Source organism: Heptranchias perlo, chromosome 1 (genome assembly GCF_035084215.1).
Source record: "Heptranchias perlo isolate sHepPer1 chromosome 1, sHepPer1.hap1, whole genome shotgun sequence".
Taxonomy (NCBI): Eukaryota; Metazoa; Chordata; class Chondrichthyes; order Hexanchiformes; family Hexanchidae; genus Heptranchias; species Heptranchias perlo.
Window position 1 is genome coordinate 174,318,700 of NC_090325.1, and position 7,616 is coordinate 174,326,315.

Sequence of the window (7,616 nt, forward strand, 5' to 3'; positions counted from 1 at the left end):
AATCTTTTCTGCACTCTTTCTAGTTTAATAATATCCTTTCTATAATAGGGTGACCAGAACTGTACACAGTATTCCAAGTGTGGCCTTACTAATGTCTTGTACAACTTCAACAAGACATCCCAACTCCTGTATTCAATGTTCTGACCAATGAAACCAAGCATGCTGAATGCCTTCTTCATCACCCTATCCACCTGTGACTCCACTTTCAAGGAGCTACGAACCTGTACTCCTAGATCTCTTTGTTCTATAACTCTCCCCAACGCCCTACCATTAACGGAGTAGGTCCTGGCCCGATTCGATCTACCAAAATGCATCACCTCACATTTATCTAAATTAAACTCCATCTGCCATTCATCGACCCACTGGCCCAATTTATCAAGATCCCGTTGCAATCCTAGATAACCTTCTTCACTGTCCACAATGCCACCAATCTTGGTGTCATCTTCAAACTTACTAACCATGCCTCCTAAATTCTCATCCAAATCATTAATATAAACAACAAATAACAGCGGACCCAGCACCGATCCCTGAGGCACACCGCTGGTCACAGGCCTCCAGTTTGAAAAACAACCCTCTACAACCACCCTCTGTCTTCTGTCGTCAATTCAATTTTGTATCCAATTGGCTACCTCACCTTGGATCCCGTGAGATTTAACCTTATGTAACAACCTACCATGCGGTACCTTGTCAAAGGCTTTGCTAAAGTCCACGTAGACCACGTCTACTGCACAGCCCTCATCTATCTTCTTGGTTACCCCTTCAAAAAACTCAATCAAATTCGTGAGACATGATTTTCCACTCACAAAACCATGCTGACTGTTCCTAATCAGTCCCTGCCTCTCCAAATGCCTGTAGATCCTGTCTCTCAGAATACCCTCTAACAACTTACCCACTACAGATGTCAGGCTCACCGGTCTGTAGTTCCCAGGCTTTTCCCTGCCGCCCTTCTTAAACAAAGGCACAACATTTGCTACCCTCCAATCTTCAGGCACCTCACCTGTAGCTGTCGATGATTCAAATATCTCTGCTAGGGGACCCGCAATTTCCTCCCTAACCTCCCATAACGTCCTGGGATACATTTCATCAGGTCCCGGAGATTTATCTCCCTTGATGCGCGTTAAGACTTCCAGCACCTCCCTCTCTGTAATATGTACACTCCTCAAGACATCACTATTTGTGGGAGAGAATTCCGCACTCCTGCCACCTTTGTGTGAAGTGTTTCGTAACTTCTTTCCTGAATAGCCTGGCTCTGATTTTAAGGTTATGTCCCCTTGTCCTAGACTCCCCCACCAGTGGAAAAAGTTTCTCTCTATCTACCCTATCAATTTCTTTCACGATCCTAAACCTCAATCAAATCACCCTTAACCTTCTGTATTCCATGGAATACAAGCCTAATTTCTGTAATCTCGCCTCATAATTTAACCCTTGAAGCCCTGGTAACATTCTGGTGAATCTGCGCTGCACTCCTTCCAAGGCCAACATATCCTTTCTAAGGTGCGGTGCCCAGAACTGTGAACAGTACTCCAGATGTGGTCTAACCAGGGCTTTGTATAGCTGTAGCAAAACATCCTCCCCTTTATATTCTGGCCCTCTAATTATAAAGGCAAACATTCCATTAGCCTTTTTGATTATTTTTTGTACCTGACCACTACATTTTAGTAATCTGTGTACATGGACCCCTAAATCTCTTTGGACTTCCACTGTTCCTAGCTTTTCACCATTTAAAAAATACTCACATCTATCCTTTTTTTGTCCAAAATGGATGACCTTACACTTACCTGCGTCAAAATCCATCTGCCACAGTTTTGCCCACTCACTGTCTCTTTATAATTTTATGCTCCCGTCTACACTCCATTGCTTTGGCACCTATCTTTGTGTCTTTGGAAAACTTGGATATATGGTTCCCTATTGTGCTTTCTAAGTCATTAATATATATAGTGACTAGTTGAAGCCCCAGCACAGATCTTTTTGAGGCACCACTAGTCACTTCCTTCCAATTCGAGTACATACCCATTATCCCTACCCTCTGTCTTCTACCACCTAACCAATCTCCCAACCAGGTCAATAATTTGTCTTCAATTCCATGGGCTTTAATTTTAGCTAACAGTCTCTTATGTGGAACCTTATTGAATGTCTTCTGGAAGTCCATATAAACTACATCCATGGACATTCCTCTGTCTACTACTTTAGTTACTTCCTAAAAAAATTCAATTAGGTTCGTTAGATATGACCTACTCTTTACAAATGTTGGCTCTCTCCAATCAGCTCAAATTTCTCTAAGTGCTCAGTCACGCTGTCCTTAATTATAGATTCCAATAACTTCCCCACAACAGATGGACTAACGGGTCTATAATTTCCTGTTTTCTCTCTCACCTTTCTTAAATAATGGCATTATGTTTGCAATTTTCCAATTTAAAAGGACAATTCCTGAATTGAGAGAGCTTTGGAAGATTATGGCTAAAGCATCTGCAATTTCCTCACCTGCTTCCTTTAAAACCCTGGGGTGGAAACCATCAGGTCCTGGGGATGTCAGTCTTTAGTGCCATTATTTTTTCTAATACTGTTTTCTTGCTTACTTTAACTTTAGTGAGTTCCAGTCCTTGATTCATTATTAGGTTCCCTGGAATATCAGGTATATTATCCTCTTTCTCTACTGTGAAGACTGACACAAAGTAATTATTCAACAAGTCTGCCATTTCCTAATCTTCATTTGCAATATTATCAGCATCTGTTTTTAAAGGGCCCACATTACCCTTGACTACTCTTTTTCTTCTAAAATAATTATAAAAACTTTTTGTGTTAATCTCGATAGGTCTCGCAAGTTCCTTCACATTCCCTGCATTTCCAATGTGTCCAGTTTTGACTGTTAATTAATTTGGATAGCGTTGGGATGTTCAGGTTTAATGTGTTCTCTGCAGTACAGTGCACTGCTGTATAATGTGCAACTGATTTTCCTCAATTGTATTCAATGGCCAGTACTGGCATATACTAAAGTGTTTAAAAAGTACATTGTAATGTAAAAATTAATTAATTTGGAAAACTACTGATGTTGTATTTTCAGTAACAGCATAGCTGAGGTTTGGTGTGGCCGAGTGCTTTCGTATAGGGTACTTTTTTTATATTAGTTACCTCCGTTTTGTTACAGTCTAAGCAATCTAGATATCCTAATCTATGTATTTCAGCATTGCAGCTATTGAGATAGAGACAAGTTGAGAATGAAAATAATTCATTATGTTGGAATAACATCCTACAGATAAATGAAGATGGTTAATTTTAATTTACTTATCAGAAGAGAGGTGGCTGTAAAAATGCGGAGAATTTTTAATTGGTTATGAACTGGAATAGTTTATTTTCATTTGTGTTGCACTTAGTAACGTGCTAGTGATGCTGACTCCCAACATGCAGGACTCGCATAGACGTTGGCAAGAACTAATCGGATTCACCAAGGAGGACAGCCAGGAAAATCCAGTAAAAGACATAAAGAATCGGCACTCCTGAGAGGTACCAGAGGGAACCTGGTGCCCATGGAATCACAGCCCCATTGTGAGCCGATGCCTTCAGGAGAGAAAAGGCGTACTTTGGAAGAGAAACGAAACAAAAAGTAATAATATTAAAATAATTTTTCAAAAGAAAATTAGATTTGGCCAAACTAAGATGGTATCCTAAGATGTTGATAGTTGAAAATAGTAAAATCCAATTATATTTGGCAGGTCAGTGCATTAAACAACTTTTTTTTATTCATGGCAAGGCCAGCATTTATTGCCCATCCCAGGGGAAAGGATGGCACAGGGTCAATCCCACCATCCCATCGAGCTCCTACACTCAGCTGTGCTGCTCTGGAGAGATATTAACTGGAGGCCAGACAACTCCCCACAGTTGGGGGGGGGGCGGGGGGGGGGGGGGGGAGAAGAAAAGCAAAAATCTCTCCCGAAATTCCAGTGGGGAGCAAGAGTGGAAGTCAGGCAGATCACCCACAGGGGGCTCATACTTTGGAGTGGAATCTGGATCCACCTGGTTTCCACCCCATGTAAAAAACAGTCCAAATTCCAGAGAGGTGGAATTGCCCGTGTCGCCTCCTCCCTGAGGTTGAGGACTGGCATGAGTCTCATGTTTGGCCTTAATAAGGCCCCAGAAAAGATCACTTACAAAGGTAATCGATCCCCAAGGGGGATGCCTCGCTGCATTGTTAGGGACATATGGCACCCCCACTCGGAGCAGCGGGATGCTCCTCTCACTTGCCAGCACTTCCTCAGAGTAGGTGTTTCTATTTCATCCCTACAGGCACAGACTGCCCACACTGATTATTAAAATTACCACAACCCCAGGATTTGGGACAAGGTCAATGTCTTTGAGTTGGCAGCTGGAAATCCAGCTCTCCCACACTTCTAATGGTGGAGCAGGGACCACCGAATTGCAGGGCCTAAAGAAGCAATCTGGTCTCCTAGTCCGTTAACAACAAGTTCAGAGAAGCACAGGTCTGAAATTAGATCAAGTCTGCCTGGCCTCAACCTCAGATTTCACGTGGCACAGAAAAGCTTGGGAGGGGGAGCAGTTATAATAACAAATTACGAGGACAGCCTGAACGATCATACTTCCGTTACATAGGAACAGGAGTAGTCTATTCAGCCCCTCGAGCTTTTTCTGCCATTCAATTAGATCTGTACCTCAACTCCATTTAACCGGCTTTGATCCATATCCCCCACTACCACCACATAATAAAAATCTGTCGATTTTAGTCTTTAAAATTTCAATTGACCCAGCATCCACAGCCTTTTGGGGGAAGAGAATTCCAGATTTCCACTTACCTTTGTGTGAAAAAGTGCTTCCTGATTTCGCTCTAATTTTAAGATTATGCCCTTTTGTTCTGGATTCCCCCACCAGAGAAAATAGTTTTTCTGTATCTACCCTATTGAATCCTATTATCATTTACATACCTCGATTAGATCACCCCTCAACCATCTAAATAAGCCAAGGTTTTGAAACCTGTCCATGTAATTTAGCCCTCTAAGCCCTGACATAATTCTGGTAAATCTGCACTGTACCCCTTCCAAGACCAATATACCTTTCCTGAGGTGTAGTGCCATTTCAATTTACCCTGCATCCACAGCCTTTTGCGGGAAGAGAATTCCAGATTTCCACTACCCTTTGTGTGAAAAAGTGTTTTCTGATTTCGCTCCTGAATGGCCTAGCTCTAATTTTAAGATGTGCCCAGTGCTGCCTCATCACCTTCTGGACTAATTTTGTTGGCATAAATTGGTGGGTGGATTTTGTCTTCTATCACCACGATCATTCCAGGACCAGGATTTATGGGATCGCAGAGCTTGACAGACAATTTAAATTGCCAGCTTGCGTTGCGTAAAATACATTGTTTGTTTATCCCGCTGCAAATGCAGAGAAGGTAAATCATCGTTACACTGAGACTAATGCTAACTCCATTTAAGGCTCCAAGCCCAATATGCATCCATTTTCTGACGTCTGGGTAGGAGTCAAAGAAACCCTTCTGTTAAAAAAAGAAAAAGTCAGCCAAGTTCCCACTTTTGATCGCCATCCAGTGACCCCTGGTAGAAAGTGCGCATATGGGAATGTCAGATGAGGACAATATTAGGCTGTAATAATCTCCAGAGTCAAATAACATGCAGTCAATCGCTGTCTAGGACCTCACAGTAAGAATGACCACTAGAGAGATACTGGGGGAGTGCAATGCCTGTCACCAGGGGTGAGGCTAGACCAAAAATTAATTGTGTACACCAGTTGTCCCTCCCCTATATAAACTTTGACCCAGGTGCTCCAGCCATGATTTTAGCCCCAATATTCTTCAAGAAAGTTCATAATTGTGGGAATTTTTTTCAAGTAAAGAAAATGAATTCAGTAAATGTAATTTCTTTTTTTAAAAAGGGCAAGGAGTAAGATTTAACAAATAACCTCATCATGGAGTAACAGAAAACACGGTGTGCGGATATTACACAGTGTGCTGAGAGTTCGGTACGTGTGGGAGTTAGGTGAAGTGGGGGAAGGAGGTGCTGCTTTGCCTTGCTTTTCCTGCAGAGCGGTAGTGGACCTGAGAGCGGTGAGCGGCGGGAGAGAGCGAGACCAGAGCGGGGATAAAAACAGCGCGGAGAGAGCGAGACCAGAGCGGAGATATAAACAGCGCGGAGAGAGCGAGAGTCCAGTCGGTGAGCGGCGGGAGAGAGCGAGACCAGAGCGGAGATATAAACAGCGCGGAGAGAGCGAGACCAGAGCTTACTCTGAGAGCGAGACTCGGAGACCAGCGGCAGAGTTCGGGGTGACGTCACCAGTCAGAAAGTGACGCGGCACAGGGGAGGCAGCTGATTGGTGAGTAGGTTCAGGTGAGTATTTCTACCATTTTACTGTAAGTAAAGTAATAAGAAAGGGAAGATCTGCAGGTTTTATAGCAGATAGTGTTTTTTTTTAGTGAACCTAGGTCCCTAGTATAGTTAACATTTTCTAATTTCAACGTAATTTAAAAGGGGTAACTCAGCTAAGGCAAGTCATGGCAGCAGACCTCGCACCCGTGATATGCTCCTCCTGCAAGATGTGGGAAGTCATGGACACTACCAGTGTCCCTGCCGACCATGTGTGCGGGAAGTGTGTCCACCTGCAGCTACTGACCGATCGTATCTCGGAGCTGGAGCTGCGGGTGGACTCACTGTGGAGCATCCGCGATGCAGAGAAACTCGTGGATAGCACGTTTAGCGAGTTGGTCACACCGCAGGTAAAGGGTATACAGGCAGGAAGTGAATGGGTGACCACCAGGAAGAGTAAGAGATGCAGGCAGGTAGTGCAGGGGTCCCCTGTGTCCATCCCCCTCTCAAACAGATATGCCACTTTGGATGCTGTTGGGGGGGATGACTTATCAGGGGAAGGCAGCAGCAGCCAACTTCCTGGCACCACGGGTAGCTCTGCTGCACAGGCTGGGAGGAAAAAGAGTGGCAGAGCTATAGTGATAGGGGACTCAATTGTAAGGGGAATAGACAGGCGTTTCTGCGGCCGCAACCGAGACTCCAGGATGGTGTGTTGCCTCCCTGGTGCAAGGATCAAGGATGTCTCGGAGCGGCTACAGAACATTTTGGAGGGGGAGGGCGAACAGCCAGCTGTCGTGGTGCACATAGGCACCAACGATATAGGTAAAAAAGGGGATGAGGTCCTAAAAGCAGAATATAGGGAGTTAGGAGGTAAATTAAAAAATAGGACCTCAAAGGTAGTAATCTCAGGATTGCTGCCAGTGCCACGTGCTAGTCAGAGTAGAAATAGGAGGATATTTCAAATGAATACGTGGCTAGAGGAATGGTGCAAGGGGGAGGGATTCAAATTCCTGGGACACTGGAAACGGTTCTGGGGGAGGTGGGACCAGTACAAACCGGATGGTCTGCACCTGGGCAGGGCCGGGACCGCTGTCCTAGGAGGAGTGTTTGCTAGTGCTGTTGGGGAGGGTTTAAACTAAAGTGGCAGGGGGTTGGGAACCTGAGCAGGGAGAGAGAGGAAAGCGTAACAGGAAGGGACAGAAGGTATGGAGTAATAGGAAAGTGTTAAAAAAGGAAAAAGCAGGAACTAAGCGTCACAAAACAGATTTGAAAGTTCTTTATCTGAATGCACGT